This window comes from Neomonachus schauinslandi, chromosome 11 (assembly GCF_002201575.2).
Source record: "Neomonachus schauinslandi chromosome 11, ASM220157v2, whole genome shotgun sequence".
NCBI lineage: Eukaryota > Metazoa > Chordata > Mammalia > Carnivora > Phocidae > Neomonachus > Neomonachus schauinslandi.
The window spans coordinates 90908935-90921215 of record NC_058413.1 but is presented as its reverse complement, the minus strand read 5'-3'; the positions used below and the strand labels follow the sequence as shown (position 1 = coordinate 90921215).

At 37.4% G+C, this 12281-nt stretch overlaps 1 pseudogene; it reads right to left on the bottom strand.

Annotated features, from left to right (window-relative positions):
- Positions 1-2038: 2038 nt before the first annotated feature.
- LOC110586077 lies at positions 2039-3001 on the bottom strand (annotated as a pseudogene).
- Positions 3002-12281: the final 9280 nt, after the last annotated feature.

Here is a 12281-nt window from a genome sequence, read left to right as displayed (position 1 = left end):
CAACAGAGTACATGTTTATGTGAAGTTCAAATATAGGCAAAATTAACCTATGATAATGAAAGTCAGAATAGTGGATACCTCGAGGTGGGGGAAGGGGTTGGTGGGGGGGATGAGGGCAGATAGTATTTACTGGAAAGGAGCAAAAGGAGCCTTCTAAAGTGGATGTAAATGTTTTACATTGTTATCTAGGCTGTGGTTACATATACATATGCAAAAATTCAATGAGCTATATACTTAAGATTTGCACACTTTGCTGTATGAAATTTAGGCTACAAAAAATTTTAAAGGAGGTTTTCTGTTTTTCTTTCATTACCTACATTGTACTGCATACCCAATATATATATCCAATACACCAGCCCACGCCTAAATTCTAGGTCCCCTAAATTCAGGTATCTATTCAGTCCCATCTAAAGTACAATCTTCCCCCATGTGTTTCTTATTTTCATTGCAGCAACATTGACCATAATCAAAAGGCAAAATTAAACACTTATCCAAACTTTCCTTATTTCCCACTAGAAGAGAACTTTCCTAGAGAAAAGTTCAAAAGTCAAAATAGTTCCCCAGCACTTCACTTATCTTTCTTCCCAAAGAAATCTTACCACCAATGGTGACTTTACACCAAAAAAAAAATTGTTATTTTGATTTTTTTTATATAATGCTTTATTTCCCATTACAAAATACTGTAGATTTATGAACTTATCCTGAGATCACCATACCTTCCCCATGTCCCCCATTATTAGAATATGATGGCTATCTGCAATGCCTGAAAATTCAGTAGCACTTGCCTCTACTAATAAGCAGAACCTTGGTGCTGCCCTGATAACCAAATATGTCCCCACAACTACCTGGTGCTCTGTTACATCCTCCACACCAGTGTCATTTAGTAAAAATATAATGCAAGCCACATATGTAATTCTCAACCTTCTAGTAGACACATGAAAAAAACTAAACAGATAAATTCATTTTAATAATAAATTTTATTTAACGTAATATATCCAAATGTTATTTATGTGTGTAATCAACATAAAAAGCTGTCAATGAGATATCTTACATTATTTTTCATATTAATCCTTCAAAGATCCAGTGTGTATTTTACAATTACATTCCACACTTATAGTGTGTCTCAGTTTTAATACCCAGTGCCATCCATATACAGCTAGGGACTGCCATATTGGATAGTGTAGCTCCCAATTGTCTTGGACCACAGCCAAGGTAACCCTTGCAGTAAGACTCCAAATCCTTTCTCTGTTAGTCTTGAAATAACATATGACATCTCCACCACATGCTTTACACCCCATGAAATTAAATTTCTCTCCTCTGGAAGTTCTAATTCACTAAACTATGTCTGTAGGGCTCCACCCACCAAGTCAGTGGACACCATACTTGCCTCTCTGAAATCTAACATACTTTCCACTTACACACTACAAAATTCATCAAACACTGATCTTGTCATCTTGCCAAGACCAACTCAACAAAATTTTTCACCTCCTACTCTCTTGCAAAATGTGATATATTAAAATTATCCTGTGAAAAGTGCATGAAATTACTGTGAATATATTCATAACTTAAATGTGCTAGGTCAACCAACATGTGAAATGAAATCTTCCAAGAAAGAAATGAGGCAAGAAAACATGGCATAGGGGAAAACAAACTGGATTAGGATTCAAGCAAGGATTTCAGTCCCAGCTCTGGCACCAGGTAGTTTTATGTTCTTGGGAAGCATACGAATGTTCTGACTCTGCAAAGTGTGATGTATTATATAAAGGCACTAGATCAAATGATTCCTAAGCCCCATTCAATGTTGAATACTCTATAATTATAGCAATTATTTTTCATAAAATAAAAAAGAAAGAATTGGGGGATTTGGATAAGGAAGAACAATCCATTTGGGAAAGAAAGTTAAAATTTCCTCTGCCATATAGTATATAAAGAAAGCACTGGAGCTTGGATACCTCATTGAAAAAAGTAACAATAACAATAAATAATAGTAATAAAAACACCATAATAAAAAAATTCCTTGGATCTCTTATCTCAATTCCTAATATTTTTTCAAGAGATGGTAATTCTGCTCAAGGTTTTTCCTCAGGGCAAATTTGACATCCTTATTCCTCAGACTATAGATTAATGGGTTGAACATTGGCACAACATTAGTGTAGAACAAGGAAGACACTTTCCTGTGGTCAAGGGGCAAAATAGAAGGTGGTTTAAGGTACGTAAAACTCCTGACCCAAAGAAGAGAGAAACAGCAATTATGTGAGAGCTGCAAGTACTAAAGGCTTTGGACCTGCCTTCAGTGGAACTAATACGGAAAATGCTGGAAATAATGAAACCATAAGAGATAAAATGGCAACAATGGGCACCCCAATGCCAATGGTCACAACAATAAAGACAACTAGTACATTTATATAAGAGCTGTTGCAGGAGAGCTCAAGGAGGGGAATGATATCACACATATAGTGATTGACAAGGTTGTCAGCACAAAACGTCAAAAATAATATATTTCCTGTATAGGCCACAGCCTCAAACACCCCCATCCCATAACCTCCCAACAAAAGGAGTAAACACACCTGAGCAGACATGGTGACTGTGTACAGCAGTGGTTTACAGATGGCGACATAGCGGTCATATGCCATCGCTGACAGGATGTAGGATTCAGAAAAGACAAAAAAAAAAAAAAAAAGAAAGAAAGAAAGAAAAAGAGCTGAGTCATACACCCTGCATAGGAAATGATGTTCTTCTTGGAGACAAAACTCATTAGCATTTTGGGGATGATGGCAGTAGAGCAACTAAAATCTATGAAGGACAAGTTGAAGAGGAAAAAGTACATGGGAATATGAAAGTGAGAATTCAGCCCAATCAGGGTTATCAGGCCAAGGTTCCCCACCACTGTGACCACATAGAAACCTAGAAACAGGAAGAAAAGGGGCATCTGGAGTTCTGGCTCATCTGTTAAGCCTGCGAGGACAAAATCTGTCACAGAGGAGGCATTATCTGCAGCCATTGTCCTCTAGGAGGGTCTGTAAGGGAAAAAGAAAAAAGTCACTAGACAGAGAGAAGGCTACACACCATGGAAGTGCAGGGAGTAACGGAGAGGACAAGGTTAGGAACATTTACTGAGTATTAACTATGGGATAGGCTCTGTTCTAAATGCTGTGTGGCATTATGATTATCCCCATTTCACAGATGAGGACGCTGCACCTAAGTGACTTGCACAAGTCCCAATGCTGTTAAGTTACAGTAGAAGGTGAACTCGGGTGGTCTGGCTCCTGGGGTTTGAGGTTTTACACCCTCTGCTACAGGACAGACCAGGTCAGGCAGGCACTCACTGTCCTGCTTGGAGTCACAATGCTGTTCTCCACTAGCTCTCATCCATCTCTTTCATGGACACTCAAACGGCCCTGGTGAACAGAAAGTGACAACTCAGAGCTCAGACCCTCTGCTTCTGCTTCTCTACTTTGAGGATCAAAACTCTAATTGTCTTGCTGAGCTGAAGAACTTGATCTGATTGTAGCTTTGGCCCAAGTCTCTTGTTCAAATTCTAGGCATGAGACAGCATCCTTTCCTAATGCCCATGATAACATGAGACTAAAGAGTTTTATTCTGGATTGGAGATCTCAGTGATGTAGTTACAGAGACTCCCTCAGGATCACTGCTCCAGAGACCCTCCCCTCTAAGGAAGACGAAAGGTTTGTGTAAGCCCTTGATAATGCTTGATGTGGTTTTTAATGACCTGTGGTTACATTTTTCACTGTGATTACATCTTTTTAAGCTATTAATTATACCAAAGCACCATGGGAAAAAATAGTAATTACTACCTTGTATTGAACCCTTACTGTTTATCAAATACTGTATTGATCCAGCACCCTCATATGAAGGATCCAAAGCAATGCACAAAAAATAGTACCTTGTTTATTCCTCACAACAGCCTTATATATTAGACCTATAAATATCCACTTTAAAAGTGAGAAGCACACACAGCTTGTAGGTTCCAGAATCTTGAGTCAAACTATGATCTACCCAACTCCAAACTTCCTAGGGGCCAGGGACCTTTCTGAGCTTCTTAAGCAAACACAAGGTATTTAATGTATGTTACTAACAATGCCTAATTTTGTCTCCAGACACCACTCCTGCCTACTACAACTACTGCACACATTGTCAAAATCGTTCTCAGGAAGTGATTTCATTCATACAGAGACTAATAAAGTTTTGCATGGCAACTTACACTCAATGCCTTTTACCAGGGGCCCTTAATATTAAGGAAGACAGATTTCATACCCAAAAAAGAAATCTTGATTTGGGGTAATTTGAGCTTCAGTGTGCCAGTGGATTAAATAGGTTTTTGGTCCTGGATTCATGGCAAAAGTCCTCTTACAGAAGTTACTAAGTCCAAACACAAAAGCAGAAATCCATCTTCCTCCAGAAAAGTTCTACTAAAATCACTGCACGCACGCCTCTGTGTGTTTGTGTGCACACACATCCGTGAGGACTTGCTCACCCTCAGCTAAGACTCAGCAATGACTGCCTCATCTTTTGATTTACACTTAGAATTAACATGTCCCAGAGTAACTCCAGTAATCCTAATCCTTGTTCTCAATCCCACTGCACAAATGCTATAAACAGAAAAAAACAACTCATTAAAATGAATGAAATTAAGCTCTCCTTGAGAACCAAGTACAGAGAAGTTGAGGGTTCTCTGAAACCTCTAGGGGAATTTTGTTGCTTCAGAGACAGTTGCCATGGCAACCTCATTTCCAAATGTATCTTAAACAGGGCTTCTCTAAAGTCCTGTTACCTGATGACTTGCTCCAGTACAGCAGAGAACAAAAAAGCTGTTTTGCCCTTTCCATTTGTACAGTACTGTTGCCTTTCCAAAACTAGAATCTCTGAAATGGCTTTCTTCTTATATTTGTTTCTAACTTAAACTATACATTATAAATACAACCTTACAGGACATATGAAGATTTACATACAGTAAAATGCCTTTGCATATATGTCTCATGCATGTGCATTGGCTCTCAGACTTCTAGTAGACCATCAAAGTTGCACAAGTATGGTTCCAAATCAATCCTACATATCATAGGATTCCCAGCTTCAATAAGAAGCACAAACCTGGCCAGAGAGAAGAGATAGCACCTGACTGGCCTCCATGTGAAATAGGTTTGATTAGCTCCTGAGAAAATAGATAGAATTCAACTCATCTTTCAGTAATCATATGTGTCTGTATATTGTTACTGTTAAATTGATTTTTTCATTGTTCCAGGATGGTTTTTTTATTTTAATTTTTTATTTAAATTCAATTTAGTTAACATATAGTATATTATTAGTTTCAGGGGTAGAATTTAGTGATTTATCAGTTGCATATAATACCTACTGCTCATTACATCAAGTGCCCTCCTTAATGCCCATCACTCAGTTACCCCATTGTTAAATTGATTTTAATAAACTTATTTGGCAATGTAATATGTGAGTTCGGGGATACAAAAAACAAACAAAAAAATAAGCAAACAAATAAAAAACACAAAAAGTAAAGTACATGTTTCGTTGCCAGAAAGAAGCTTATAGTCTAATAGAGGCATCACCTATATAGGCTGTTTTTCCTATCTCTGTCCCATCATCCCTTCATAGCTCACATTTCCCAGGGTTCATCTCTCAAATTTCCACACTATCTCTACTTCCTTTAATTCTTTTTTTCTTTTTTTAATTAAAATTCAATTAGCCAATATATATAGTACATCATTAGTTTTTGATGCAGTGTTGAATGACTCATTAGTTGCTTCCTTAAATTCTTGATGAGCTCCTTCATTTCGTGCCTTCCACAATCCCTCCATGTAAATGGCTCTCAAATTTGTGTCTTTATTTCTCCATTCTCTATTAAGTTCCTTTCCTGTGTACCCAACAGGATTTTTTTTTTCTGGATATTTCAAGAGACTGTCCTGTGGTCATCTCTGAACTCATCAAGTACATAAACACATGTTCCTATCTCCAAAAGTAGATGTTCTCTCAACCTCTCCATTATTTATCTGAGTATAACCAATGGTGAAGAGGTAGAGAGTAGAATTCATAAATTCTAAGCCTAGTTTTCCTAGGGCAGTCCCACCAGAAATTATTAGTGGCTTTCTCTTTCACTCTGAAATATATCCTAGTTGAGTGAGAAGTATTCAGAGCATAAACTCCAGAATCTGGTGGACCTCAGCATAAATCCTAGTTCTGTGTCTTAGTAGCTGTGTGATCTTTCGAAATTTAACTTTTCTGTAAGTTTCTAATTTTTAATCTTAAAATGAGAAAAAGAACCACCCCTCAAAGTGTTATTTTAATGAGTAAATGATGTACCTTCTGGCACAAAGAAGATACAAAAAGCAGTTTCTTAAAATGATTTATTTTTATGTATATTATTCTTAAAGATTTATTACATAAATAAAATTTATTATTTATTATACCAGTAGTAATAACTGTATCCTTGGCTGAAAGCAGTTTCAGAATGGGCTGGAACAGAAAGAAACCAAAGGCAGGGAAGTCAATTTAAAAGCTTTACATGATGGGCGCCTGGGTGGCTCAGTTGGTTAAGCGACTGCCTTCGGCTCAGGTCACGATCCTGGAGTCCCGGGATCGAGTCCCGCATCGGGCTCCCTGCTCGGCAGGGAGTCTGCTTCTCCCTCTGACCTTCCTCCCTCTCATGCTCTCTGTCTCTCATTCTCTCTGTCAAATAAACAAATAAAATCTTTAAAAAATAAATAAAAAATAAAAAAAAAATAAAAGCTTTACATGAGCATGGGGCACCTGGCTGGCTCAGTTGGAAGAACATGTGACTGAATCTTGGGGTTGTGCATTCAATTTCCACATTGGTTGTAGAGACTACCTAAAAATAAATAAAACTTTAAAAAAACACTTTACATAAATAGTATAAACAAAAAAAGATAAACAGTGCCACATATTATGATATTATGATGAAAAACCAAACAGGATTTCATATCTATATGGCTTGAGAGAGAACAACAGAAAAGCAGCACAAATCAAATTTGGTTGTTTCCAAACCCAACCTGTGACAGAAATGGGAAAATAAGGAGGTGGAAGGATAAAGAGCTGGATTTTAGACAAGATCATCAAATGCTGGTGGGACTTCCAAACAACAACGATCAGAAAGAAGTAGAAAATGGAAAATCAGGGGCACCTGGGTGGCTCAGTTCTTAAGCGTTTGCCTTCAGCTCAGGTCATGATCCCAAGATCCTTGGATCGAGCCCAGCATCCGGCTCCCTGCTCTGCGGGAAGCCTGCTTCTCCCTCTCCCACTCCCCCTGCTTGTGTTCCCTCTCTCGCTGTTTCTCTGTCAAATAAATAAATAAAATCTTATAAAAAAAAAAGAGAGAAAATGGAAAATCAGAGACTTAATAAAAGAGATTGAGATATAAATTGTGGGATCACCTGAATAGAGGAGATCACAGAAAAAATAGGAAAATGGCTTCAAGGAGTTGTGTTTAAAGACAGAATAGTTAGGGGTAACGTTTGAACCTTTCAAAAATGCCAAAAGATAAAGGAAGAAAGAAATTGGCCAACAAAAATGTCAAAAAAAGCAAGCATAGCAGTTAAGAGCAAGAACTGGGGGACGCCTAGGTGGTTAGTCAGTTTAGCTTCCAGACTCTTGGTTTGTCTCAGGTCTTGATCTCAGGGTTGTGAGATTGAGCCCTGAGTTGGGCTCCGGGGTCAGCAGGGAATCTGCTTGAAGATTCTCTCCCTCTGCCCCTTCCCCCCACTCTCTCTCACACTCTCTTTCTCTCTCCCAAATAAATAAATAGATATTAAAAAAAAAAGAGCAAGAACTGGGGAAAACAAACTTAGAATTAAACCCTAATATCTATAATATATAAATAATATCTATAATATATAATATAATAATAATTATATATATAATTATAAATATAATTATATATATATAATATATATAATATAATTGCAAGTCTATTCACTATAATATCTATATTCCTTATTTCCTGGGTGAACCTGAGTAACTTAACCTGATTAATACTTAGTGTCCCAATCTAAAACACAGGATTAAATAAATAAATAAATAAAATAAAAAATAAAAAATTTAAAAACAGGACAATAATACCAAACTGGCAGATATTTGTGAGGACTGAATTTTACTCCCATGAATATTCATTTAGTAAATATTAGTTGAGTTCACAAAATGTCAGAGAGGTCAAGGTAGAGAAAAAAATTTATTTTATTTATTTATTTGACAAAGCGAGAGAGCACAAGCAGGGGGAGCAACAGAGGGAGAGGGAGAAGCAGGCTCCCCACTGAGCAGGGAGCCCGATGCAAGGGCTGGAGCCCGATGCAGGGGCTCGATCCCAGGACTCTGGGATCATGACCTGAGCTGAAGGCAGAGGCTTAACCGACTGGGCTAACCAGGTGCACAAGGTAGAGATTTTAAGAGTAAGGGATAAATAATGTTGATGTAGGAGAGAACATTAGGGTTCAAAGCCAATGGCCAAGAAAGAATTCTTGAGACATCTTTGGTGCAAAAAGGTGATTTTGTTAAAGCACGGGGACGGGGCCCATGGGCAGAAAGAGCTGCAGTGGGGTCATGTGTGGCCCATTATATACTTGGGAGGGGGTTAGAGATAGCATAAGTCTCTAAGGAATTTTGGAAGCAAGGTTTCCAGGACCTTGAGGGGGCTAGCTGTTGTCAGGAAAAGGTAAACAATGTCCACAATAGCCAAACTATGGAAAGAGCCAAGATGTCCATCGACAGATGAATGGATAAAGAAGATGTGGTGTATATATACAATGGAATATTATGCAGCCATCAAAAGGAATGAAATCTTGCCATTTGCAATGACGTGGATGGAACTGGAGGGTATTATGCTGAGCGAAATAAGTTAATCAGAGAAAGACATGTATCATATGACCTCACTGATATGAGGAATTCTTAATCTCAGGAAACAAACTGAGGGTTGCTGGAGCAGTGGGGGGTGGGAGGGATGGGGTGGCTGGGTAATAGACATGGGGGAGGGTGTGTGCTATGATGAGCGCTGTGAATTGTGTAAGACTGTTGAATCACAGACCTTTACCTCTGAAACAAATAATACATTATATGTTAAAAAAAAAAGATAGTAGGAAGGGAAAAATGAAGGGGCGGAAATCAGAGGGGGGACGAACCCTGAGAGACTATGAACTCTGAGAAACAAACTGAGGGTTCTAGAGGGGAGAGGCGTGGGGGGATGGGTTAGCCTGGTGTTGGGTGTTAAAGAGGACACGTACTGAATGGAGCACTGGGTGTTATATGCAAACAATGAATCATGGAACACTGCATCAAAAACTAATGATGTAATGTATGGCGATTAACATAACATAATTAAAAAAAAAAGGAAAAGGTCATTTATTACCGTCTAATAAAACCTTAGTCATGAGACCCTTCAGATGTAGATCAGTGGGCCATATGCTTTGGGGGATGATTGCCAAAACATATCTTGGGGGCTTTAGAGATAAAGGAAGTTTCCAAAGGAATTTTTATACGTTAAAGTAGACTTACAGAATCCTGGTGGGGGTAGGGGGGGTCAGGCTAGGATTGCCTTTTGCCCTTAGCAAAGTATTAACATTGAGGCAGTTGAGTCCCTAGAGGAATGTCACTCTGCTGTTTCAAGGACTTGTCAATGGGCTGTAGGTAGTAAGGAAATTTAATAATTTTTCTTCTGCCTTTGTTTCCCACATCAATGTTACCAAAGGGAAAAAAGAACTGAAAAACAATCTTGAACTAAGGCATTCTCTTGCAAGTCTATTCACTATTTTTCCGTGTTACTCTTACAGTGCTTTGTCTAATACAGCCTTATACTATTCATTATTTCAAGATTATATTCCAGAAACCCCAACTAGATTACAAGCTTCTTCAAGGAGAATCCTTAATCCTATAGCTTTTGGGTACACTAACACATTGAGTACCAGTCAGAGTGAAGAATACATTATAGATGCTCTTCAAAAACTAAATGAATGTAATGGGCTTGCATGTTGATATAGTGCCATGAAAATCCATATGGCAAACCCATAATTTCTGGGATAGTTTTTTACTGTCTGAAATAATTCGTCAGAGGCTCTGATAAGCAGACATTTTATCCCTACCCCAAAAAAGTAATATAAACCACACTTAATTAGGTTTACTAAAACTAAGTTTGAAACCTTTAATATGTTGATAATGCTGTCTACACAACAATGCCAGGAGATTTCTGCCTGTCAAGGTCAAGGTGTTTGTAGAAGAAACTTCCACCTTTCTTAAAGGTGCCGGCAAAGGAAAGTTTACTAAGTGGCAGAAGTTACAGCAAAGACTACATAGAGAGTTACCAAGCAACTTAAAATTCTCTAGAACCAAGATTTTTTTCCTCAGGGGCTTAAATTCAGGAAATGTTGTGCTAATTAGTAAAGTTGTATTAATTAATATACAAATACTATAAAATTTATAATCTATCATTTACAAGAACTGTAAAGGATACAAAAGAAATCAGTGTGCTAGGAAGTACAATATAGGCAGAATTAATCAGGACAAATCCAAAATAATCTTCAAGTGTTGTTTCGTGGAAAGGAGAAATGTAATTTGATGAGTAGAAACGGGGAGATTATTCTAAGCTAACAGAGACTTTTTAATTTACTAATAATTATTAAATTAAATGTCTTACATGTGCAAAGAAATCAAGCAATGTAAAGAAAGTAAAATGAAAGTAAAATGCATGGACTCCTCTATAATCTTATTTGCAGCATTAAAGAAACTGCAATTTCTTAAAGACCTCTCTGGAAAGGAAAGCCATATACCTTCTCAGTGATATGTTCCAATATTTTACAAAACTTTCTCTCACGAGCTTCATTTTGTTAGCTTAACTCAAAAGGCAGTGTGGTGTCCTGGAGGAACCGTAGGCTTAGAAATCAGAAGATCTGACTCGGGTCATACCGTCTTGGACAAGGCACTGAATTGTCTTTACCTGGAAATTTCTCCTCTATAAAAGGAATAGATGAAACCAAATGCTGTTAAATTCAATGAACACTTTCCAGTACTATTCACCTAACACAATGACAGCTAACTTCTTGAAACACTTATTTTCCTTTCTGAAATGGAAAAACTCAATTTTTCCTTCCTATGCAGGGAAAAACCCAGTTCCTCCCTACTGTGTGTTTTTCTCCTGTGAGTATCCTTTACTACTCACACAGAACACTTCTTTCTGACACTTCTGGTCACCAAATGTGTGGGGGTTGTCACCACTAAAAAAAATGGTAACTATGTGAGGTAATGGATATGTGAATCAGCTTGATTGTAGTGATCATTTCACAACATAAACATATATCAATTCATATTGTACACCTAAAAAGTATTGTACAACATAAATATATATAATTGTCAATCATACCTCAATAAAAATAAATAAAATATAAAATATAAAATAAGCAAGGCTAATTACTTTTTAAAAATGAAGCTCATTCTGTTTAAATTTAAAAAAAAACAGTTAGCTAAAATTAAACAGGTTTCTTTTTTAGTAAATTCAGTGAATTTGGTTTTGAAAAAAAATGTTCAATGCAAAAAGATGTAAAATAAAGTGTTTTTATGATAAAATTTTAAATATAGTTCATTGTACACAATGACAAAAAACTAATGATGAATACTGACCATGTTGGTGGTGACAGATGCCAAAAGTTATGATGTTGGTGAAGGGGATGATGATATTGATGGTAATGATCGATGCGGTCATGGTAACGATGATAATGCTGATGAAGCTAAAAATGTTCCAGGGCTGGCAGTAGGCAGCAAGCTTCCCAGGCTGCAGGGTAACTCCCTCAACAGAAGAAAAATTAACACACAAGGGAGATGTCATTCATAGTACAAAGTGTACACCCAAAGACTAATTGCCTTCAAAGAGGACCAAGTCTCTGGAGCGGTTATATCCCAGGAGAGTTCTGCCTATACATAAATATACCCAACACTCCCCACCTCAGTGACCCAGTTTTATGAATGTGTTGGCCCCTTTCACTGGAAATGGATGTAAATCTGGTGCCTTTCTGTTTTCTGATATTTCTTAATTGCCGAAAACAAAATACCAGCTAAGATTTCCAGGTAACAGTGTTGCCATTTTCCTCAAACCAGGTATCCAATTATAGTTTTAAAGTATTATGTAAGATGAGAATAAAATATCTTCCATGAATTTGCATTTCTAATGCAGACCTTTTATATATACTATTTCCAATCGTATATTCCCCCTCTTCAAAGTGCTTTTTCCCCACTTGAAAAGGAAATATAGTTGTCTGTGT